The sequence below is a fragment of the Camelus dromedarius genome, chromosome 1 (assembly GCF_036321535.1).
Source record: "Camelus dromedarius isolate mCamDro1 chromosome 1, mCamDro1.pat, whole genome shotgun sequence".
In the NCBI taxonomy this organism is placed as follows: domain Eukaryota; kingdom Metazoa; phylum Chordata; class Mammalia; order Artiodactyla; family Camelidae; genus Camelus; species Camelus dromedarius.
In genome coordinates, this window is record NC_087436.1 from 96,044,276 (window position 1) to 96,071,101 (window position 26,826).

At 39.4% G+C, this 26,826-nt stretch overlaps 1 pseudogene; it reads right to left on the reverse strand.

Moving 5' to 3' along the window:
* Positions 1–1,538: 1,538 nt before the first annotated feature.
* Positions 1,539–10,414, reverse strand: LOC105091033 (large ribosomal subunit protein eL36-like; annotated as a pseudogene).
* Between the last annotated feature and the right edge of the window lie 16,412 nt (positions 10,415–26,826).

A 26,826-nucleotide genomic window follows, 5' to 3' on the forward strand; every position in this document is an offset into this window, starting at 1 on the left:
AACATGTATTACTTTTGCAGCCAGGAAAGTGATTCTCTGCTGAACATTTGAACTTTACCTCAGCAGTTAATATATTCTGTCTTGTTTGCAATACTTTTATAAGGATGTTCAATTATGTCATCATAAGTGCCTTACATCTATTGACACAGCATGCTTCTTCTCAGCATCATCTATTCAGACCTCATGAGAATCCTTAGAGATGATATTTTTGCCTAGCACTGAGAGTTGTACAGAACAGAAGATGAAAAGGCTGGCAGAGTTTCATCCAATTTGATAGACTGAAAAATGTGACTCTGGGGATTGGCAGTGATTCACCAAGGGCTAAGCAGAGAGTACAAGGCTGGGATGAGTCCCAAGAAGCCCCAAGTTCTAGCTGAATAAGCAGACGTCTAGACATGGTGTCCAGAATGTCCACTTGAGTGTAAAGTGATTACTCAGAGACAGCCTGTCAACAAACACTGGCATATTTGCTGTATAATGTGTGACATTTCACAGGGAAGTGGTTGAAACTCCAATGCAAGTGGAATGAACTGCTCAAAAATACTTTCCTGGCTCCTAAAGTATGCTTACATTTACTTGTTGGAAAATCCACCAGTTGATTTATGGATTTGTGCTCAGGACAGTGCAGTTAAAGATTCCTATTGTATCTAGGTTGAAATATATTAATAAATCAGTATCTCTAGCAAAGACATCTTGTGCTAAAATTTTTAAAGTTTCTTTATGATCCTAGCATTTAAAAAATCGATACAAGCTTGATTTCCGTTTAGTAAATGAAACTAGTAAGGAACTAAAAATAATTCACTTGAATCCTTGACTACAGTATTTTTTACTTGATGCTAATTATATTTGTTGTTATTCTCTGAGTCCCTTTGGAAGCCTTTTTTTAACCGAGTTAAACAGCTTATACTAGAATTTATCATGTAAAACTAGAGTGTAAGTGAAAATAATTTCTATATAGTGTTTAAGAAGATAAATTCAAACATAGATCCATCTGATTCTGAACAGATCTCCAATAATATTAAAAATTGTTTAAAGTTATTTTTCTTATTTTGTAAACCTTGGAGTGAGTCACTGCATTTCTAGAAAATGAAATGCATGGTATGATCATAGTGTATATAGATTTGGGTATGAGGTTGAATTTATGCCTATTCTCAAATACTGCATTTTTTTAAGCACATAAAAATATTCTTACTAATAACACTGAAAAGTTCCCACCACCAGGCATTGTGGAGACTTGCCAATTGCAATTTTGAATCATGTGTATTTTTCTGGTTCAAGTAGAGTACATCCAGTAGCTCAGCATTTCCCCTTCATTGTTGATTCTACTCTATTCTTGGGACCTTGTTCCCAAGAATTGGTACTAGAAAGGGGTGGGATTTTTCTACGGTACAGAGGTGACCCCGTTCTACAAATTTTATAATATAGTTACAGACACTGGAACCCGGGAACTTCCACACTACCAGAGGCACCAAAGATCCTCTTGGTACCATTTTGAACACTGAATTTTTATTTTATTTTATTTTTCTGAAAAGGTTTTATTACGCGCAGACGGGTGGGAGGGGCTCAGTCCCTCTTGGCGCCGCTTTCCTTACGGCGGCCAGGACGTTGCTCAGCTCTTCTCTCTTCGTCTGGCGCGGATGTGTGTCCCCACCCATTTCTTGATGAACTTGAGGGCCCGCTTGTCCTTGCAGACCTTGAGCAGCTGCACGGCCCGCCGCTCATAAAGGCGACGCCACACACGTCCCGGGCCATGTCCCGCACGAACTTGGTGTGCTTGGTGAGGTGCCTGCGGCGGCGGCTGTGCCTCGGCTTGCTCACGTTCTTCGTCACCTTGTGGCCTTTGCTGAGGCCCACGGCCATGGGGTAGCGCAGAGCCACGGCTGCTGCTTCCCAATGGCTGCCACGGCGGAAGGTGAACACTGAATTTTTAAAGACTCTGCCTTCCTAGAATGAAGAATGGTAGAAAAGAGCTTTGGCAGCTGTCAGGTTTTGTGCCACACTGAGCCTATCTACCTTGGCGTGACTTTCACAAATCCACAGACAGTGACACCACAACTCCTAATCAGGCCGAACAGAAGCATCATGGTGCTGAATAATGATCCTAATTATGCTCTGTCTCAAAGGTGAGGCAAACACGTTTTGCATGTTTCCTTTTTATTCCTTTCACTGACCCAGATGTCGTGTTTTGGATTTCAATATTGGATATGTGATTGCATACACTCAGTACCATATTGGAACCACCCATTATTTGAGTCCACGTTTCATGCACCGAGGGTCTCTTATGACTGTAATTTCTTAGATTGTAGCTGAAAGCCTGTGACTTAAAAGAGCTTTGATGTGCATTTGACCTACACTAAGCATCTCTGGTCTGGACTAGAACGTTTCATATGAGGCTTTCTCCAACACGTTAAGCTCATTTTCCAGTGAAATAAAATGGCTTCTAACTTTTCAGTGTTGACAGGGAGAAATCACAAGGACAATTTGTCTTGGTAGCTAGAGAGCCCATCCCTGTAAGAGGTCATTCAAGTAATCGTTTTACCATGGTTTCAGATGCATTTCAAGGCAGCTCCTTTCTCAGGATTAAGCAGAAACTTGCAACAAAGGTTAACCTTTTGATAGTTGAGTATCTGATGCACTCTAATCTTAACCTATTCAAGTAATTTTAACCCTTACAACCAGAACCTCCCTACTTTCTTTGGACCTCACTATGCTAGAGCTGTGGGAAACACTCTTCCTTTATAGGGTTAGCTCCAACTCTACCTCTAGCTCTTTGTCCATTCACTTTCTAGCTGACATCACCTCTGAAATGGATCCTGGGCTTTCATTTTCCCTTTGTCCACTCTCCTCTATTTTAGACACCAGGACTTGCTCATTGGGTATGTATATTGAACATGCTGATTTTGTTACAATAAACAAAGTCAGATGTCAGGCTGGGAAAATGGCAACTGATCATATCTCCACTCAGGGCAAGCCTCCCTCTTACCACGAGGACGAGCAGCACGTGTGTCATTAGAGGTTATTTTTCCTATGGGCCTATTACAGTCTCCTTTCTCATGGGGTGCTCCTTTACTGGATGAACAGCTTCATCAGTTTCAGTCAGCACTTTTCAGAGTATGGGCATAGGCACGGCTTTTTGAGTCATGGATCATGATTCATGAGTCATGTGTCTCCTCAATTCCTGGAGGCAGTTTTACCTCCAACATAGCATCAGAGAAGCCCAGAATCTGGCTAAAGATCACTCTTGGCTGTGCTACCTTGAAATGTGATTCAGTAACTCACGCATTTATTCATCCAACAAATATTCATTGAGCACCCTCATATGCCAGCCTCTAAGCCCAGTAATAGTGATACAAAGATGAGCAAAATACTACGTCATCTCTGTCCTCAAGGAGCTTGCTGTTTACTCTGTTTGGTTGGTTATTAATCAATGAAACAAGTAAGTGGAATCTTTTAAACTGTGGTAAGTGCTACAAGATTAAGGAAGCCTTCCTTGATAAGTGATGATTTGAGATGAAACCTGAAGAAAGGATGGGATTTGACTAGGTGAAGAGAGAGGTAAAGAACTTCCTAGATAGTGGCAACTGCATATTCAAAGGCCCTGTGGCAAGAGAAAGCAAGATGTGATCTGAGTGTGGTTGGCAGCTGGGGAGGGCATGGTCCAGTATGAAGTTGGAAAGGTGGGCAGGAGCCAAATCATGCAGGACCCCTTGTGGTCATGTTGAGGATTTGGTATTTATCCTCAAAGCAATGGGAAGCCATCTAAGTGCTTTGGTGGAGGGAGAAAGTGGTAAAGTCATCAGATTTATGTTTTGAAAATCGCTGATGGTAGTGTAGGGCAGAGGTAGGTGAGGACTAAGATATAAGTATGGAACCAGTCAGATAAGGCCATTGGAGTAATGCAGGTGAACAGGAAGGAAGCACAGTCTATAGGGGTGGCTACAGAGAGAGGAGGGTGGATGCCAGGTATGTTTAGGACTCAGTCACAGTTTGACTATAAGAAACGAGCAAATAGAGATTTCAAGGATGAGCAGAGAAAGACTATTTGGAGGGATCAAAGTTATCTCCATGAATATTTTGTGTTCATCTTTTCAGGTTCCTTTGAAATATATATATATTTGATAGACTGCTCTTGTCTTGAAAAATTAGGGAACAGGGATTTTCTAGGGAGACTTTAGTCTATAGTCAAGGGTAGTTGTTGACCATCATGTTGAGGTCCTCAGAGCTTTAGTGAGGATGGTTCATTGGGAAGACCAAACATATAGGTTAAATGATAAACATTTCCTACAGATATTGGTAGTTGGCAAACACGTCAACTACCCTCTTGTCATCCACACTTGAGGAACTGGTAAATTTCCTCTGGTCCATGCAGCCATAAGTTCCTTTCTGTTGATGGCTGTTTTGGTAATCATAGCTTCCTTCTGAACTATGATAAAGAAACTCTTAATCAAACCAGTCCATCTGTGTTTGAGACTTTCTCCAGTCATTTCTGTTTGCTGATTATCTATCTAGGCTGTTAATTGGCTACATTCCCTATAAAATGCACCATCTTGTATAGTGTTTGTTTTCTGAAGGGCAACCCTGGAGAAGACACCAGATTAACAGATATTACATTTATTGAAGCCTTTTTATCACCTTAGTCCCAACCCTGGGGTTAAACAGAATTCTATTTTATGTTTACTCTTCCTGGAAACTCTACTGTGAATAGTTCACTTGGAATAAGACAGATTTGCCTGGGAGCTTTATCAAACCTGAACCTCAGAAGACAAATTGGTCAGGTTGCTTCTTCAGTGTCCTTCTTCTAGTCACATTTAACACTCAGAGAACTCAGACTCACAGGGGATGCAGGGAATCTCCCCACTGGAGAGCACAAGTACTATGGGTTCTTCACCAACCTTCAGTATTAACTGACTATTGCAAGGAGCAGCTGGGTTCATGATGTCAAACATTTACTGAACATTTACTATGTGCCAGGTACAGTGATATGTGTTTTATATGCATTTAAAGCATCTCATTGAGGTGTGACATGTAGTAAGGTGCATGGAGCTTTATTGTAGAATGTAAATCTCAACGAATTTTTGTATATTATGCACTATGTAACTACCTTCCATACCCAGATCATGATATAGCAGATTTCCAACACCCAGTAAGACTCCTTCATTCCCAGACAATACCTTTACCTCCTCCATGGTAAACATTATTTTGAGCTCTATCATCATAATTTAGTTTTGCCTGTTCTTGAACTTTATACAAATGGAATCAGACACTGTGTGTAGGAGAGTCATCCATGTTGTTGCATGTAGCAGTAGTTTATTCATTTTTTATTGCTATGTAGTTTTCCATTGTGTAACTATATCATAATTTATTTATCCATGGTTGTTTTGATAAGACATTTGAGTTATTTTTAGTTTCAGGCTATTATAAATAAAGTTGTGAATGTTATCATGTTCTTTTTTTTGATGGCTATCTTTTGGATATATATGTCAAAGTGGAATTACTGAATCATGAAATACATTTAGTATACATTAGTAGATACATCCAAACAGTTTTCAAAAATGGTTATACCAGTTTGTACACTTACTAGCAGTTTCTAAGATAATTACATTTGCTCCACATCATCACCAACACTTAATATTATCAGTGTTTAATTCTAGCCATCTGGTGCATCTTGTAGTTTTAATTTGTATTTCCCCAATGACAATGATGTTAAGCACTTTTTAATACACTTACTGGCCAATTTGGGAAACGTTTTTTGTGAAGGGTCTTTTGGGCCATATTTTTTTTAGTGTTGTTTTTCTTATTGAATTCTAGCTTGCTGTGTTGGTTATCTAACAATATACAACGTATTACCCCAAAATTTAGTGGCTCAAAATAAGAACAATTATTTTAATGTTCTCTCCATGATTGTGGGAGTTTACTGGGCTCAGCTGGTAGTCCTCACTTTGGGTCTCTTGTGAGGTTGCATTCAGATGGTGACCAGGACTGGCATTATCTGAAATCTCAACATACCTGATGCCTGGGCTTAAACAGCTGGAGACTGGAAGAGGTGGAGCTCCTCAGGTATCTCCCTATAACTTGATGTAATTTTGTCTCATGGCCTCTTTAGCGTAGGGCTTCAGCACGTCCTACATGGTGGCTGGCTCAGGGTTCCAAAAGGCTTATGTCCCAAGAGAACGATCCAGAAGTTGAATCACTTTTTATAGTCTAGCCTCAGAAGCCACATAGTATCATTTACACCACTGAATATTAATCAAAGCAGTTGCAAAGGCCTATCTAGGTTTAGGAGAGAAAACATAGATTCCACCTTCTGATTGAGGGGAGTGGCAACTATTTGGAAGAACATGTGAGGCCAAAAATATTTCTGTGGCAATTTTTTGAAAATAAAATCTACTACAGTATGCCATCTGGACACAATCCACATTCCTCTCGCAGGCAAGATATACTTACCTCCTTCCCAAAGATCTCCCAGCATCTCATCTCATTATAACAATATCTGAAGCTTGAGGTCCCAAGATGAGCTTATCATCTAAATCTGGTCCTGATGTGGATAAGGCTTCTCAGGTACAGTTCCTTGAATACCATCCACCTCCATCCCCATCCTTATCTGAAGACCTGTGAACTAAAGTTGTCTGCCCGGCACATTCCCAACATACAATAATGCAACAGTCATAGGCGAGTTGCAATAAACACTCTTGGTTAAAATTGAGGGTGAGGGTTGGGAGGCATACAACAGTTACTGGTCTGTATTCTGGCTGGGTACATGCAGGGCTGAGTCCACTTCCTGGTAATGAGTCTCTGTGGCTCTTAGTTTCAGTCTTTGGGCTCTTGGTTCCACCTTCAGGATTATCCTTCTTCCTCCAATAAATGTAGCCTGTGTTTGCAGCTGAGTAGTTTTCTAAGCCTTCTTCCTGTCCATAGATGTTTGAAGGTCTCCAAACCTCTTTCCATTGTGTACTGTCTTGGTCCATTTTAGTACAAACTGTTACAATTCCTTTAAAAAAAACCTTTATGGATTTATTTTAAAATCAAGAGTCCAAACATTATGCAAAACCATACCTCCATGTCATTTCGAGACAAGCCCTTCCCTCTGGTTGGCTCTCTGTAACCCTTCTGTAAGAACCAGGCTCCTTGTAAAGCTGAACTCCCTGTAAACGGACTGGTATTCTGAGAAGCCCTATTGCTTAAGAGTCTCTTCATTAAGGACTATTTGTCAGTTTGCAAGGGTCTGTGAAATACTATCAGGTCTTAACAAAGGCACTTAGTGGCACACCCTCAGTTTCATCTTCAGACCATGTTTTCATCCTCATGCCCTGGATTTGATCTCTGCTTAAAGTCATTTCTTAATTTGAGCTTTTTTTCTTTTTTACCATATGAGTCTGGGAATAAGAAATAACTTCATTTTTGAGCCCAACCAGTCCCAGACCCTCTATGATGCCCAGTTTATTTCTCTCCTTATTTAGTTTCTCTCTCTCCTCACCTATTTTACTACAGGCAGTGAGAAGAAGCCAGGTGGTACGCACAACACTCTGTGTGGAAATGTCCTTGGCTATATCACCTACTTCATTATGCAGATTTTCTATTTTCCACATAGCCACAGGTTACAGTGTTGTTAAACTTTCCATCACTATATCATAGGGTTCCTTCCCCCCAACCCCCACCCCTAGTTTCCAAATCACTCTCCTCACTTATTTTAAGCTCTCACCAGCAGCGTACTCAAGGCTCTTGTTTCCATAATAGCTTCAGGCCCAAGCAGCTTCTGCCTAACTCCTCCCCCAAAGGCACTCCCTCTGCCTCCCCCACCAAGCCTCAACTGGGGCAGCTCTACAGTGGGCAGGAACATTTGCTCTCGGATGACTCACTCACGAGGCTGGCAAGTCGACGCTGACTATTAGCTGGGTTGAGTGATGAAGGCCTTGGTTCCCACCCAGATGGGCTTTTTCATATGGTTTATATTTCCTCATAGTGTGGTGGATGGATTCCAAGAATGAATGTCCCAAGAGAAATGAAAACTGTATTTTTTTTTTAACAATCTAGCCTTGGAAGTCCCGTAGCATTGCTTCTGCCATTAGTCAAAATAGTCACAAAGGTCCATCCAGATTCAAGGGAGGAACATAAACTGTACCTTTAGATAGGATGGCAGCAAAGTTCTGAATGAGCACACGACATGGGAAATATTATCACAGACATTCTGGAAAATATAATCTGCTGTCCTTTCCTTTTCACCCTGCTAATGGTTTCTTACAGTTAATAGAAGTTCTTGATTTTAAGGCAGTCTGATGTACCCGTCTTTTCTTTTATGAGTAATTCTTTGTGTGTGCTAATTAAAAAAACTTTGCCTGCTTTAAAGTTACATTATTGTACTTAATCCTATAAGGTAGGTATGTGTGGTATCATGGCCCTTAGTTTTCATAGAAGAGACAACTGAAGCACAGAGAAGTTAAACATTTGCTAAACCTATTCTGATCGTGCCTGCATCCCTGGGACCGTCTCAGAGGTGAGTCTCTCTCTGGAAGCCTGTTTGCCTATCTGTGTTTTCCTTCTACTCCTCCAGAACAAACAACCCATGGAAAGCAAACTTTCTCAAGTTCCTAGATGGTCTTGTAATGTGTCATAAAGGAGAAGAAAGCTTCTTAGATACATCTGACTGAAGTCAGGTACAAACTTGGAGTTTGTTTTGTTTTGTATTTTTGCTATTATTATTGTTATTATTTGGTTTCATTTAGTTTCATCTCCAGGCAAAAAATAGGGTAAGGAAAAGAGAACTGCATGATTCTAGTCCCAAATGGCCCGAAAAGTGGGTCCTATTTTTAGGATTGCACATGAATAGCTACACAATCTTAAGCCTAATGAGGAACGAGTCCGTAAGATATGAATAAAAACTACCTGTTCCATGTGCTTCACCAGATTGTCATGAGGATAAAATGAGCTAATGGACAGAAGTCAACTCTAAGAGCAGTGACTCTAATGCTTCTTTATAAAAGCAACACATCTCTCCAAGAGGCAAGCCCGCAGACAGAGGGGAGAATAGAGCCATTTGCTAGCCAGAGTGTATCTTAGGAAAACTTTGTGATCCCAATAATGTCATCGTACATAAACACCTATATTTTTATCTCAGCTGTGCTACCAGGCATTTGGGAGACTGCCAGCTTTTTGCAGTTGCTCCTTTCCTCAAATGAACTACTAGGTAATTCAAGTTAAGTGACTCATTGGAGGAGGGAAGAGGCAGCTCAGAACTGTGCTAGTTCATTTTGCAGGTTTCCTGTTAATTCAGGTAAAAGGTGAGGAGTAGAGTGGTGTGTTACAGGATAATTGTCCTTTGCCAATTAGGAACAATTTCAGTTTTGAATTAGTTACGGAATGTGACAGAGCAAATAAGTTATTTCTTTTAACTTCTCACTCTGCTTCAAGTGACAACATCCTAGAATTATTTTGTTTACTCTTTAGTTACTAAATGACAGGCTCAAAAAGTTCTGACATCAAAAGAAAGTGTAAGCTCTAATCAGGGCCAAGTTGAAAAATGGCTAATATTTACTGAGTTCTAACTATGTGTCAGACAGTTTTTTTCTTTTCTTGTCTTTTTTTAAATAGCGGTCCTGGGTATTGAGCCCAGGACCTCATGCATGCTAAGCATGTGCTCTACCACTGAGCTATTCCCACCACCCTCAGACAGTTTTCTAAGTGCTGTATGTGTTAACCCGTTCAATTCCCATGACAGCTCCAAGAGTGAGATGTTATCATTTTCTCTATTCTGCAGATAAGGAAGTGAGGCATAGGAGGGGTGGGGATGCAGAATTTAACCAATGAAGTTGGATGCCAGAGGCTGCCCTTGGAATTTTATGTTATACCAACTCTCTGTAAAATACAGGATTAAATGTAAAGACTGATATTAAAAATATCAGCCTAGAGACAGCTGATTACTCATGGCTGATAGCCTGACACAGGTAAATAAGAAGAAACCCTTTCGTCCTATAGCTGGGGAGGAAAAATGTCTTTTAGTGCCAAAGCAGAAGTGTCCAAGAGCCAATCACTTCTGCAGAAAGGGAGGAACCAGTGCCAAATCTCATCCAATCCAGGAGCTGTTCTCTGTCTCTCTCAGATCAGGGTAGGTGTAATGACTGCTCTTGCTGCCACTCCACTACTACAATAAAATGACTGTGGGCAAAATGAGAACTGTGCAGACATTTCAGAGAGTTGTTCAAGGGAGGAAAACAATCCTACCTCGACTTAGTCAGTGATGACGCTGAAATACAGCAGAATGGAGAGAAATTCTACACAGTGACATGACAAGGTGATACAGTGTGTTACCTCTCTAAGGCAAACACACTGGTACCTGAATAGCAATGGAACCCAAAAAGGGACCAGTAAATGATGCAGCACCAACGTGTTGAAAGGAGGATGAAGATGAGCCTTCAACCATGTCTGGTGAAAGTTTCCTTTCATTCCTTGGAATGAAAATCAGAGCTAGACACTATGCTTGTTATGATGGTTGTAGGTGTAGCTCTACTTGTTTCCCTCTGGAGCACTTCTCTTACCAGACTTCAGCTGCCAGAACTTGTAACTCTTTGTCTCAGCCCTAAGGGCTTTCTTGAGAATCCAGAGGTGAATTAGCCACCATCACCACCAACACCCCATCACCTGTCACCACTCCCACACACATTGCCCAGCAGGCTCCAACCAACGGCCAGTGGGAGATGGTGGGTGCATAGCCCAGTCCCCTCACCTCTCAGCAGGAGACTCAGATATGCTCTTTTTTTTTTCTGAATTGAAGTATAGTCAGTTTACAATGTTGTGTCAATTTCTGGTATATAGCATAATAGTTGTTATACATATACATACATACACTCATTTTCATATTCTTTTTCAGTATAGCTTACTACAAGATATTAAATATAGTTTCCTGTGCTATACAGTATAAACTTGTTGTTTATCTATTTTATATATTAGTATCTGCAAATCTCGAATTCCCAAACTATCTCCCAGAGTCCCCCATAAGACTGAGCTCCAATAACACACAGAAGAAACATGCTTTGAAACACCATTTATTGGCTTCCTGTCTTCCTTCCCCATTCTCTTATTAGTATTTCTTGGGATGAGTTCCCAATTGAACCACTTGTTTCAGAGTCTGTGTTTGGTTTGGAAACCCAAACCAAAATATTATGTTAACATATACTTAAATTAGGGCTTAGTAAACTGCATGTAATTTTTATTCCATAGTATGTGTCTAGTCCTAATGAAGCAGCTCAGGCATCATTCTTGCTGGTCAATACCTGACCTGGGTGGTCCTGACAAACGTCCTACGGCTTCTCATGCTCAGGTTTGGGCAAGTCAGTTGATGAACTAGCGTCTTCTGAGTATAGACTAATCTGCCTGTGTTGTCTCTGCTGGACAACTGACCAAGTGTTTCATAGCTCTAAGTTAACTTTTCCCAATTTTCAAGAAACGTTGCTAGAATTATTTAATCTATTCAACTATCAGCTCCAGCATAGCAAGAATCTTCTCCGTCATGCCCAGGGCTATGATAGCCCATAGTTCCTAGAAAAATGTCCAGTGTGTAGAAGATACTAATAATTAGTGGATAAATTTTTTAAAAAAGAGTAAATAATGTTAAATGCTGCATGAGCACCTCATTTGATATAAATTATTAAGTTGAGCTTCTTTTTAAAAATGGATGTTTGTCAAAGACAATGTATATCATTAGACTAGATAATAAGCATGAACGATATTAGCAAGGTAATTGGCAATTACTGTTGTTGGAACTAAGAGTTATGAGCATGTTCTAATTATCATATACTTGTGCATTCTTTTGGAAGACAGCATGGGTTTTAATGTATGACAGACTTGGGTTCATGCAATTTACTGGCTACATACTTTGGGTAAATTACCTGACATTTTTGAGGCCAAATTTTCTCATCTGCAGATTGGTAAATGCTGTATTTCATTGAATCAAAGATGTCATTAGTTATAAGATGTATCATTATTTTATGCACTGTTAAGAATGAAAAAAAAAGCCAGTTAAGCTGTAATAATATGCTTTCGAATCATGTGAGTTTTAAGATGCATTCTGAACTCAGAGATATTAATATGTGAACAAAGATGCATTTTAGAGTCGATACGATATGGAGCAATAACTACCTTAAGAAGTTATTCTTATGTGGATCAAAATGGATATTTTATAATGTAATAATATGTGGTAAATATATATTACATTTAAAATACGTAAAGCACATATCGAAAGTAACAAATAAATATTAATTATTTCTTCCTCTCTTTGGATCAACTCCTTAGTTAAAAATTTAGCTGTTTGATAAACACCAATTTCATTCTATTATATTCAACCAGATAGAGGAAAGGAAGTGTACAAATACCAAGAAAGTTTATTTTTTACAAAAACAAGAGCTGCACAAACAATTGAACCTTGATATGTTAGATAATTGATGAGGCAAAATACGGGAGAAAAGAGCATTCAACTCTGAAGTGAGAATCATGACTAATAAATTCAGAGAACAGTCCATGAGGATTAGAAAATAACTGTGCTTAACTGATAAGATGCTAAAAAATCAGCAAACCGTTAAATAGAAAGAAATATTTTATAGTTGAGGCTGCTGCAAATTTCGCAGGGTTCTGAGCCAACCTTTTGGAGCAGTAATGTCACAAAGAAAAGAAGACAATGTTAGAAGCATTCACTTTAAAATCAGGATTAAAGTAAAGATGCCACTATTACCACTGTTAGTCTGTTCAAAATTGTACTAAAGGTTGTATCCAGAACAATAAGATAAAAAATTAAAAAACTATAAGGATTGGAAAGGAAAAAATAAAAGGATAATTATTTTCAGGTAAGATGATCTTCTGCATGCAAACAAATAAAAAGCACAAAAAAACTCATGAGGAATAATATAAAAACCAGTTATATTTCTATACACTAGCAACAGTTAAAAAAAAACTTTAAAAAAAAAGGTTTGCAATAGCCGCAGAAAGAAACTTAAGGTAACTATGAAAAAATCTAACAAAGTTGGGCAAAACCTTTAGAAAGAAAATTATAATAAACATTTACTGAAAAACATAAAAGCCTAGATAAACATAGAGAAATAGCATGGTAATGGCAAGGGAGACAGAATGTGGTAAAGATGTCAAAATTTCCCCAATTTTGATCTATGGGGCACTCCAATTTCAATCTAAATTCAAGTAGGCTTTTCATGAACCTTGATAACCTAATCCTAAAATTTTAAAGAAAAAAAAAATTGCCAGGAATAGTAGGATCCTCCTGAAGAAGAACAAATTGTTGATACTTGCTGTCATAAATATTAAAACTCACTACAAAACCACAGCTATAAGAGTGTATAATGCTGGCATGGGGGTTGACGAAGAGATCAGTGGAACAGAATAGAAAGCTCAGGTACAGATAAAACAGACGGAAACTTAATATATGATAGTTGTTGCAAGTCAGATCAGTGGGCAAAGGACAGTGTGTTCCATAAATGGTGCCAGGATATGGTGTTTTTCCACATGGGAAAAAGTGAAAGTTGGATCCCTGTTTCATGTCAGATGTAAAAATCAATTCCTGATATATTAAGGACCAAAATGTGGAAAGCAAAACTTTAAAAATATCAGAAAAGAATGTAAGTATCCTAATGATCTGGAATATGGAAAGAGGTCATAAATAAGATATAAAAAAGCACACATGTACACCAAAAACACAAGAAAAAAAATTATGAATTGATTGTAGTAAAGAAAAAGTAAAAAGAAGGTTAGAAACTGGAAGATTTGAAACCCACGTATACCTGACAAAGGATTAACATTCATATTAATAGTAATAATAATAATAATATATTCTGAATGAATAAAAAAGACAAAATCTTGGTATAAAAATGAACAAGAGACATGAAGAGGCTTTTCAGAAGAGGAAACACAAATGGCCAATAAACATATGAAAAGATATTTAACCTCCATATTAATCAAGGAAATGCAAATTAAAACCACGCACAAAGATTGAATACACCAATGGCCCCAAGTTTTCAGAATCCACATGCTTTGGCACTGCACTCCCTCACTGCCTCTGGTCTCGATCATGTCCAACCTGACAATAGCAAACTTATCATAAGCAGAGCTTACACAAGCACTTGTGTGTTTCTGCTCTTTCTCTTGCTCTTTTGTCTTAAGCATCAGGACAGGCCTAGACTTCCCTATTGGAGGATGAGAGACCCATGGAACAGAGCTGCATTGTGAGGCCGTCCTAGACCAACCAACTCACTGATGACCTGACAGCTGTCTGCAAGCCATGAGCAAGCCCAAGTGAGATCAACAGAGCCTGGCCGAGATCAGCAGAATTATCTAGTCTACCCTTGACTAGTGAGAAATAATAAATGGGTGTTGTTTTAAGATACTAAATTTTGGGGTAGTTCGTATGTGGCAATGACTAGCTGATACTGGTGCCATTTTACAGCCATCGGACTGGCAAAATTGAGAAGTCTGACAATGTCAAGAGTTAGAGTGTAAAGCAATGGGAACTCCTAACGCACTTGTGGTAGAAACTAGTATAACCACTTTAGAAGATAATTTACCATTATCTTATAAAGATGAAAACACTTCAGGCCCAGCAGTTAACATTTCTGTTGTATATGTGTTTGCATGTGCACCTTAGAAAAATGCATGTTCTGTATGATTAAAATTATATAGTCCTGGCCCATAGGAGATTACTTTCTGGGGGAACCAACAGTGGATTTCAACAGAACGTGCCAAATATAAGGGAGCTGTTGGATTATAGAGGAAAGAAGTATTTGATGAAGTATCTGTGTGGGAGGAGGTGTGAGAGAAGGGTGGAGGCTCGAAGGGGTAAGGAAGTATGTGAGTGATATTTTGCTCACTGGATAGGCAGAAGAGGTACAGATTGTGGTTGTGGGTGGCGGTCATGATTAGATGCTAATGAAATGCTGGAATCTTTTGTAGACCATCCTGCCATGCCTTTTAATGTCAACTAAAAGACACTAATAAAAACGTCCATTTTTACATATTTGTGATTTGATTCTACTCCTATTATTAGCACTATGCAGTAGGCATTGTGTTTATTTTGAAGATTGTTGACACATTTTCTCTGAAATCCAACAGTTTCTCAAAAAAAAAAAAGTATTGGAAGTATAGATTATTTAGTGTATTTAGTCTAAGAGATAATAGATTATCTCTTAAATTCTTCCCTAATTTACAAGTCATTTTCATAAAGAAAGTATTAAATATCTGTTGTGTTTTAATTTAAGTATAAGTCATTGAGGTGAAACATAATGCAATTAAAGAATTACAATTTTATATATGCCAAATTTATTAAAATATACTTGAATAGGAATTTATTTGAAAAGTTAAATATTTAAGAGGAAAACAGGATTTCTTAAGAAACAAACCGTGTGTTGATTTTCATTTGAAATCTAAATTTAGTAATATTTAAAATATCAATAACATTCATATAGTATTGATGTTATGCTATTGATGTTAGTATCATTTATATTGATTATATTCATGTGAAGAAATGTGGTATTTCTTGTAAAATATTCACATAATTTCTCATTTTAATTACTAGATTTGATATTTTGAATTAATTGTGCATTGAATATCAAATGATGCAATTAATAAATTGACATAATAGTGTTGCCTTAAAGAAACTGCATCATATTGGGAATTAGAAGGAAAGAGATGGATAGTTTTTAGTTATATATAGACTTTTAAATACAGATTTTAATTCACAGTATTTGAAGCATATTTGATTAGCCTGAATAAAATTATTTATTATGTAGAGGGAGCTACCTATTTTTAGTGAATGTAAGATAGTAAAAAATGAAGAAAACAAAACAAAACAACAAAAGAAAAATATATATTCTAGAGATATGTGTAAGAATGTTCATAGCAACATTGTAAGAGCAAAAAATGCAAACAAGTGTCTGACATCATGAAGAACAAATGATTTGTAGTAATTACATAAAATGGAGCAGTGAAGATGAGTAAACTAAAGCAAAATGTATCAACATGGGGGGAGGGTATAGCTCTGGTAGAGCGCATGCTTAGCATGCACAAAGTCCTGGATTCAATCCTCAGTACCTTCGTTAAAAAAAAAGAATCAAACTCGATTACTTTCTCATATCATATATCATAATTGAGGACTGAAAATGGATTAAAGACTTAATTGTAAGACTTGAAACCATAAAACTTCTAGAAGGAAAAAAAGTATCAATATGGATTAATCTTATAAACATAAGATTGAATGAAAAAAGCAAATGGCAGAAGAATACAAGCAATAGGATACTGTTTTATATAAAATTCAAAGAGCTACAAAACTATATTGTTTAGAGATACATACAAATGTAGTAAAATTATAACAAAGTATTGCAAAATCCAGCATGGCGAATTCATTGGGGAAGGTAGAAAGACTTCAACAGTTTTGATAATACTCTATTTCTTAAGTTGGGTTGGTAGGTATACATATAACCATTTTATTATTCTTTATATCTAGTATGCTATACGTTCATTCAAAAGAATTTATCTATCTATCGATCTACCTACCTACCTACCTGTCTATCTAACTAAGGAACCACTCTTTCAAAACATAAAAAGTAAAGAGAGAGAGTTGGAAGCATGCCTCTATTTCTATGTCCATATCGTTGTGGTCATGTGTAGAGAGCAGAGCCGAGGGTATCTTGCAAATGCTGTACTTCTTTGTTGTCCTCACTGGGGAGAATGATGGGTATATGCTTTGTTTCCTGCAGTTTTTTTTTTTTTTCCAAAATCAACAGTTTCCAAAATATTTCATTTTGTTGTTTAAAGCACATGCCGTTTCACTGTGACCCCAGATAACATTTTCTGAGCACATGAGCAGCGTGCTGCTTCCTGCACAAACACTGATGTGGAAAAGCAGATGATCATTAACTACCTGGAAGGATGAATATAAAGAGACAATGGAGATCAAACACAGGAGAGCTACAGTTCTCTCAAGTGTCCATATTATTCCCTGATGTAGGAGAATGTAGGAGAGCCTTTTCAGAGGCTAGGGTTGCTTTTTAACTTGTAGTCAGCCGACTGATATCCACCAAAAAACCTTGAACTATGCCGGATGATTAGGGCAGAAAAACATACAAGTACAAACCCAAGAGAAGTGAAAATATATATCCACATGAAACATATACTAGAATGTTTATAGCAGCATTATTCATAATAACTGAAAAAAGGAAACAACACAAATGTCTGTCATCTGAAGAATGCCCAAATGTGGTATATTGATACAATAGAATATTATTGCCATAAAAAGCAGTGAAATATTGATACATGCTACAACATGGATGAGTCTTGAAAACATTATACAACATGAAAGAAGCCAGACATATATTGTATGATTCCATTAATGCGAAATGGAAGTTCAGAAGAGGTAAATCAATACAAACAGACGGTAGATCATGGTTATCAGAGGCTGGGGCCAGCAAAGCAGGTGGTAGGAATGGCTCCTAGTGGGTGTGAGGTTTCTTTTAGAGATGATGAAAATATTCTGGAATTAGATAGTGGTGATGGCTGCACAATGCTGTGAATATGTTAAAAACTGCTGAATTTTATGCTTCAAAATATAAATTTTATGGTATGATAATACATTTGTGAATTATGAGTTTAAAAAAGCAAATCCATTTTGTTAGGCATGATAGTGGTTACTGGTGACAGTGGAGGCAAGTGATAGAAGAGAGCGTGAGAGGACTCTGGGGTGCTGGTCATGTTCTGTTTCCTGATCTGGGCACTGGTTACACTGGTCACTTTGAGTTAGAACTGTGCCCATAAGTAAACCATTTTTGGATATTTATTTTTATGGGTTGAATTGTGTTTATCAAAAAGATATGCTCAATCCCTGCTACCTCAGAGCGTGATCTTATTTGGAAACAGAGTCATTGTACATGTAATTAGTCGAGATGAAGCTATGCTTGAGTACAGTGTGACCAATATGAGTGGTGTCCCAGAGGAAGAGGACAAGAGGAAGAGGCACGATGTAGCCACAGAGATGCAGAGATGGAGGCAGAGAGTAATGCTGTCACAAACCCAGGAAAGTCTGGGACTACCAGAAGCTGCAAGAGGTAAGGAAGGATCCTCCCCTAGAGGCTTAGAATGAAGCATGGCCCTGCCAACACCTTGATTTCAGACTTCTAGCCTCCAGACTGTGAGAGAATAAATTTTTGTTATCGTAAGACATAGAGTTTGTGGTACTTTGTTATTACAGAAGCCCTAGCAACCAGAAACACTTATTATGAATAAAATCTTTGAATTAAAGAAAGAGAAGAACATATAATCACCAGTAGAATGGACAGGCCACCAGACAGAGGCGCGTGATTGCTTTGTTCTCACCTTAGTGCTGTGCGTCTTGGGCATGTCTTCCCACTTCTCTGAACCTCACTTCCCATATCTGAGAAAAGAGACTGCAGAAAAAAGGTGTATCTAAAATTCATTCTCATTCTAATTTGGTGAAATATGTTGTTATACAGCCACCCCTTTGTGTCCTTGGGTTCTACATCCATGGATTCAACCAACCGTGGATTGAAAATATTTGAAAAAAAATTTCTGGAAATTTCCAAAAAGCAAAACCTGAATTTGTCACATGCCCAGCAACCATATAACACTTACAGTGTATTTACAACTATTCACATAGATTTACATTGTGTTAGATATTATAAGTAATCTAGAGATGATCGGGAGGATCTGTGTAGGTTGTATGCAAATACTATGCCGTTCTATGTAAGGGACTTGAGCATCCTTGAGTTTGGTATCCGTGGGGTCTGGGAAACAATCCCCTACGGATATCGAGGTATGGCTGTGTAAAGAGCCACATAATTTGGTTGTTTAAAGCAGAATTCATGGGGTAGTAGTAAGACAATGCTAATTACTGACGTTTCATAGTCCTCCATGTGGATGTCTTTAAGGTGGTTAAATTGAGCTCTGATATCTATTACAAAGAAAGGAGGCTGCAGGCCGTGGCCTTATTTTCTCAGATTGGAGTGAGCGTGGTAATTCTCTGTGAAGGAGAAGAGCCTTTGGCTCTAGAGACAGCTCTATTCCTGCATTTATCTCTTCCGTGGCTGCATCTGTTTCCCACTGCAGCCTGGTCCTTACTGGAATTGCTTCCATCGCTCATGTATCTCTTTGACTAGGGGAACAGACTGGCTGTTCAGTGCCAGCCTAGAGGAGGAGAACGAGGGAGCAACTCCCATGGAATGAAGAGAACTCCTGACTTGGGGTTGGATACCTGGGTTCAAATCCCACGTCTCCCACCTTGTAGCTGTGAGACCCGGAGCAAGTGTTGTACTCTCTGAGCCTCAGTTTCCTCATCCACAATGGAAGTGAAAACCTGTTCCTCACAGGGTAGTTGTGAAGATTAAATTCATTCACACATTTGTTAAATATTTATGGAGCACCAACTATATCTATCTATATCTCCCATGTATGTATATATCATCTATCCGTCTACCTACCTACCTATCTACTTGGCACTGCAGATACAGCAACATGAAGAAGACAACCTGAGCCGTGATTTCCAATCTCAGGGAGTTTCTAGGGTAGAGGAGAAGATAGATAGCGAATAACAAGTTAGGAGTGCAATGAATACTGACTTCTAACTTGTTAGGGATTTGGAAAATGAGCAGAAGCCACATTGTGGAAGACAAAAGGGTAGGAGGCAGGAAGAGCATTCACAACGGGAGCATGTAAGATGATTCTGAGCTCTTTGCTGATGTTGGCTGAATCAACAGCGAAGCAGTTGGTGATGGGACTGAAATATGTGTGAATTTGGTAAGATCATAGCTCAGAGGCAACTTTTTCCTGAAAATGTATAATTTGGTAAGTTTCCTCCCAAACATGAACCAAAGTTTCATTTAACTTTTTTCAGATGTGAACTAAGAACCATAAAGTGAACTGATTTTTATGCTTCCTTTTCCAGAACACTTAGCAACCCTCTGGGGTAATTTGTCTTTCAGATCTCTCTGGTGCTCTGAATCATCTCATATTTTGATTACTTCTCCAGCTACTTCTGAAAATCTGAATAACACAATTGTTCTTTGTCAAACATAGTTTCTTAAGTGTCTGTAGCTCCTTTGTGGTGATTAAAATCACACAACTTCTGTAAAGGTACAAGTTGTCTAGGTTGTTGAATACCATGTTTATACTGTCATTTATCAAAGCCTATTATTAAACTCAGTAAGGGGCAATGGAGGGGAGCTATAGCTTAAACATTAAAGTTTCAATCACCAGTAATAAGAGAAAATGTGGATTTTGCACTTAAACCAAAGATTTTAAAAATATTACTTGAAAACACCAGAGACAATATCAATATAGTCTGCTTTCCCCCATTGTACTGTCCAATATGGTCACTACTAGCCACATGCATCTATTTAAATTTGATTTAAATTAATTAAAACAAGATAAAATTTAACATTCAGTTCCTCACGCTCACTAGCCATGTTTCAAGTGTTTAATAGCCACATATGCTATTGCAGATATGGAATAGTTTTGTCATCAACAAAAGTTCCTTTGGACAGCACTGCCTTAGAAGGTCTATTCAGTAAAAAGAACTATGAAGCATCCTTGCACAAGCCTGGATAAAATGAGGCTTTATTTATTCTTAGAAGAACATTAAAAATCTTTACAGTCACTTCTGGAAATGCATCCTTTAAAAGGTAGATCTGCTGCTAATGGTTAATGAACCAAATTGTTTCTCATGGCATTATTACAAAAATTAATGTAGAGGTCCATAGTAAGAGAACAGTGAATGGTTTACAGTCACTAAAATCATATTTGTAGAGACCATACAATGACACGAGAAAAATGCTAATGATACTAGTTAAAAAAAAACAACCACCAATACCATATGACACCAAAATATACTCAGCATTGTAATTTCTTAGCAATTAGCTTATGTTGGTTTTTCAATTTTTCCACATTTTTTTCAATGAGCATGAACTATTTAGTTGCTAGAGAAAAAAAATTAAGTACAAATGTTTGAGGTTTGGGGCCAACATGCCATAAAGAATTGATTCCTGCCAAAACCCACAGGAGCTTGAAATGGGATCTTTCCCCACTTGAGCCTTCAGATGAGACCTCATTCTCAATTTGTCAACTATTTGATTGTAGCCTCATGAGAGACCCTGAAGCGGATCCAATTAATTCATATCTGGATTCCAGACCCTCAGAAACAATGAGATAATAAATGTGTGCTGTTTTAAGGCACTAAGCTTGTGATGATTTTGTTGCAGAGCAATAGGTATCTAATACACTTGCCCAAGGACCTCACTGGGAATGATCCTGATCCATAAAATGGTTTCTCATAATGTTGACTCTCAAACGTGTAGCTTGAAGTGTAGATGCTTGTTATTCAAAGTGTGGCTCATGGCCACACTGTCAATCTCTGAGATTGTTAGTAATGCAAAAACCCAGGCTCCATCTGAGACCTACTAAATAAGAATCAGCATTTTGACAAGATCCTCAATTGTTTTATATACTCATATTAAAGTATGAGAAATGTTGGGGTCCCTTTTCCCCAAAGAGATGCCCCTCTGTGAACTTGCCCACTACATTGTAGTTACTAGCCCTGTTTCCCACAGGGTTGGAAGGAACCTTGGTTCAGGCCACAGAAGTGTAGTCACATCCTTATCCTGGGTCAGTGGGGCATACTCAAGTTACCCCTTCCACACTCCTTAATAGGGAATATCTCTTTCAAAAGGACTTATGGCCTCAGTATCTAGGTAGATAATGTGCTGATCTCCTTTTTAAAATTCTACTTCTCTGGGCCCCTGTTACTCACATAAAACATTGTTGGTATCCTCAGCAATCTTTCAGTCTAGTTAGAAGGATGGGGCATCTCACAGATCAGTAAGTAACAAAATACAATGAAATGCAAGTTGCTCAATTTTGGGACAGAATGGCAACCGGTGACAGGCATGGTTAAGAATAGGGTTTATGGAAGGGTTGGGACATGAACTGATCCCTAAAGGTGAAGAGCACACAGGACACTGAAGGGTGACAGATGATGAGGAAGGAGCAGGTAGGAATATTTACGGGGTCTCTGGTGAACTTGAAAGTAGACCAACTTGGCTGAAGCATTCACTTTAAGTAAAGCAATAATGAGAGATCTAGGAAATAGAAAGAAGTCCACATTGTGAAGGGAGCTATAGAAAGAAAAAAACAGAGAAAGGAAGGAATGAAGGAAGATAGACAACAGGGCAGACTGGTGTTTCAGCTAAGTTGTGTTATTTCCTCTAGTTAGAAATAATCATGGGATTAACTCATACAACATGTAGAGTCTGCCTTAAACTATATAAACACTTTGTAAGATTGTGTAATCTTTGTGATGTCCTCAAGTTCCTCTTTTTCTTATCTTCTTTCTGGTTTTGTGCAGCCATTTCAGGAAAATCCTTGATGTCAAAAGGCCCACATGCTATCTTTCTGGACATCACACAGGTGGGAGCTATCTGGGGTGTGGTGGTCCACACAGAACTCGGGATGTGGTGAGATTAACCCCCACAGAGGGGCAGAGTTTGTGGCAGCAGGTAGTAAGAGCCAGCCACACAGACTAACTTTTGGCTGTGATGAAAGTAAGACAGGGAGAATTCTTGTTACCGACCATGGGTCTTGGCAACGGAACGCCCCATATGGGATTCTCAGAGTTCCAAAGAAATTGGCAGCATCTGGGCGATGTTGAGAAAGGGCCCTCCCATCCTGCAGCTCTCTCATCCTCTCCACCCAGCTCCACACACTGCAGGCACCACCAGACCCCTCAATTTCTCTCTGTAGATCAGCCCTCTGTGTCCTAACCAGCCTACACTGAAGATTATCACCTCAACCCCTGATACTTAAAAGCTGCCTAAAGCCTTGAAAAACCTCTAAGATGGTATGCTTTTCCAGGAAAAACCCTAAACTGGGATCCTTCTCCTCAACTGCATTCTTCATTCTTATCCCTGGGCTACTAAGCACAGTTACAGAGCATCACTCAATCGAGCAGATAGGTCCATGAAAAATTCATGGGCTGTAACCCCAGCTGTACCCTCCATGATGCGCAGCAGTGCATACACTGGACAGCTCTCCCGTTCCCTTCAGGGATCATGCAAATTTTTACTACTCTCAAAATCTCTGAGAATTAGCAAAAAATACCCCTTCCTCCAGTTAGTTTAATCTGCTGTTATAGCACAATCTGGACAGCTCTGCCTTGGGGAATGAGGGAAATGGGATTTCCAGAGTCCCAGGGGGAAGCATCTTTGGCTGCACACATGTATGTGCCCAAATTCTTACAACCTGCGCCACCCCCTCCCAGACCTTGGGTCCTCACAGTGTCAGCAGCCCGTACATTCCTCACATCCCCAGGGAAAGAGGAGTAGGGTTGGAGTCTGGTTGGCACTCATCAGGCAGGCATCTTCAGGTGAAAGAAGAAACTTCAGGGATCCTCAGAGAATGACTGACATAGGACACAGTCATGCATGCGTGTGCACACGTGAATGTGTGTTTAAGTGTGAGCACCAGTGAGAGTGTACACATGTACTTTTCCAGGTGTGTGCTGGCCTTGTGTGCAGCGTGCGCTTATATGCAGGAGGCTCTCCTCTGCTTTTCAAACTGTTGATCTCGTTTCACATTCTGGGATAAGTTAATTTATGGTGCCTGTGTGGTACATGGCTCAGACATCTGTACTGATGGCTCCAATCATGGTCTCTTCAAAACCCTTGCATCATTCCCAACCCTTCCATTGTCAAAGGATGGATTTGCCTCCATCAATGTGAACCTCCTCAACTTTCTATTTCTCACCTGCAATTATATTCACATTGGTGCCTTTCTTTGGCCTTTTCCCTTCAGTTTCAAAGCACCAGGTGTCTGCTATTCATTCAAGGCCAACAACCCCTACACTCTTGATCCCAGCAAGACCTTGTGACATTACTTATCCCTTTCCTCACATCTTCCTCTCTGTGCACGTGCCAGTTGTCCTAAATAATCAATTCCATTCCATGAAGACCTTCTCTTGACTCCCAAGATCCCTCTCTAACAGCCACCCCTCTTCTCTCTCAGTCAGGCTTCTGATAAGGAACTCTCCCCAACTATCCCCACTTCTTCATCCTCTGCACTTAATGTCTTTCCACAAGAGTCCTCTGTAACCTCCCCGCTGACTTGGAGGATAACTTTTTCAGTCCTATGTTACTGGACTACTCTGCGCATTTGATGCGGACTTCTTTCTTTAGGACAGTCTTGCCTCTATTCTGCTTCCATGATACTTCCCTATATGGAATCTATCAGTCGGCGTGAGGACCATGTCCAACAGCCCTGACTAGGATACTCAGCCACACTCAGAGTCCCTACACGTGGCATCCCCACGTTCTCCTGAGACACAGGACACTGATCCACAGTGGAGGACGTGCTGAACAGGTCCTGGATGTGAAGCAGCCATGGGAGGCCCTGGCCAAGATCAATAAGCAATAAGTAAGCAAATAGCAGAAAGAGAGAGAAATAGAGATAAAAAGAGAGACAGAGAGACAGAAAGGAAATCTATACTAGCTGAGAGTAGAAGTAAGAACTGTGGGGTAGCCCAGAGACATGTGGGGGGAGCCACACATCCTGCATTTATTCTCTATGATCCCCGGTTCTGATTTGCTTGAGAGCTTGAGGCTTGGCTCTTTTTGTATCTGTATCATAAATTATCATAAATTTACAGTATTTTAAGCTAGTGTTTACGTTTCTGCTGATTGCAATCAAAAGGAAGCTTGCCTAAGATAAGACACCTTGTACTTTGTAAGGTTTGTCCTCCAAAATGTGCATTTGTGGGTTTTATTGAGCCGGAATCATGTGATTCTTCACTATAATTCTCTCTTCTTCTTCACAGAGAAAAACCATATAACCAGCCATATCAATCCACCTGATTTTAAGGCTCTAGCAGCAAATGGTCTTAGTTACTTACATGCAATTTTCAGGGGACAGTGTGCCCATGAGACAAAACTTGACCTGGTCAGGAATGAGGCAGAGATTATGGACACCACTGCTAACCTCGCGATCGGATTCTTCTGAGGTCTACTGACCATGTTGGCAAAATTAGGACTTCTCTATTTGCAACTTCCTGAGTTATGATGAAAAATATCTAATTGAACAATTGAATCTTAGCATCCCTAAAAAACAAATCTCTTTTGGTATAATTGATGACAGTTTCTGGGCATTTAAAGTTCTCAGTTCTCCTTGTATTGACCACCAGGCTCAGCTCCGCCCACAGTTATTGTTGACCCGTGCTCCTCTGCCCCTTCCCCTCATGCATATGCATCACGGTGCAGCCTGCATGTACTAACTCTGTCACTGCACATGCGCTCACACCCTTCTCCACCTCTCCACTAATCCCTGCCCTTCTTTCAGCTTAGCCTACGTTGCACCTGCTCCATGAAGCCTTGCTCAGAGAGTCCAGTTGCAGTCCTTTTGGTTTTGGACTTCCTAGAGCCCAGTGGTTCTCAACAAGGAGTGCTTTTACCCCCAGGGCACATTCGGTAATATTGGAAAATGTTTTTGGTTGTCTCGGCTGAGGGAAGAAAGACTGCTACTGGCATTTAGTTGGTAGAGGTCATCCTACAGAGCACAAAACAGCCCCCAACAAAGAATTATCCAGTCCACTAATGTCAATAATGTGGAGAAACCCTACGTTGAAAGCCTGACATTGGCACCATGCGCCCTATCATCTTAATACTCAGTATGGTGTAGAGTCTTAGGGCTGGATGGGAAAGTTTAGAAATCATCCTGTCGCCTTCCTGCATTGTATGGGGAAGAAGACTGACCTGGGAGAAGCTGCTGAAAGTCACTGTGAAGTCATTGGCACAGCTTTATCCCAGACCCCTGGGCCTTGACCATTTCCATTTCATCATGCAGTTGTTTCCTTTCTCCCAGGTACCTCTGAAAAGCTTCTGTAAGCAAGGTTAGGATCTATTGTTACATATATAACGACTCTCCTCCCCAACCTCCTACCCTCAGCCCAGTACCAGGAAGACAGTGCATGCTTGCTGTCAGATCAAAATAGATTTAGATTTTATAAAATATCATTTGATATCCCCTGCAAATGTATTTTTCAAAGAACTGTAGGCTTCTCTCCTGGATATAACCTCTCGAACGGAAAGATGACTACATCTAAATCACAGAAAGAAGAAATTCTACACAGACCTTCTGTGGAAGTATTTGCAACTTAATTAGAATAAATACCAGCCAACTGAACCTCACACATTTAAATGACGGTGATGAAAATTACCACCTTAGCAGCACAGAGGAAAACAGGAAAGGTTTCTACCAAGGGAAATGATTAACTGAATGCTTACAGAGAAACTGGAAACAAAGCAAAACACAATTTATGAAAATTGTATAATTTTGTATATGTGATTCCTGGGAACTCACATTTATAGTACATTCCTATAAATAAATAATTTTCCTTGAAAAAAAAATGCATGTAAGCAGCTGTTGACACAGAATTCAAAGAAACCAGGATAAGTAAAAAAAAAAATGACAGATTAAGACTTTATAATGGAAAAGGAGAGCTAAATGGCTAGTATTCTGCATTTCAGCGGCAGAAGCATATAGACAGAAGTTCAAGGGTAGGCCTGGAGTGAGCTGACCCTGGATTTGAGTCTTGGCAGCACCCAGAACAGCTGTGTGACTTGGGTGAGTGCCTTAATCCCTCAAATTCTAGTCTCCTCAGCTTTGAAGTGAGGATCAGTGACAATACTTCCCAAGATATATAACTGTGAGGATTTGATGATGGAACACAGGGAAAGTGCTTGCCCCAGGACTGGGCTAAATTTAGGAGATAAAGGACTGCTAATGTTACAA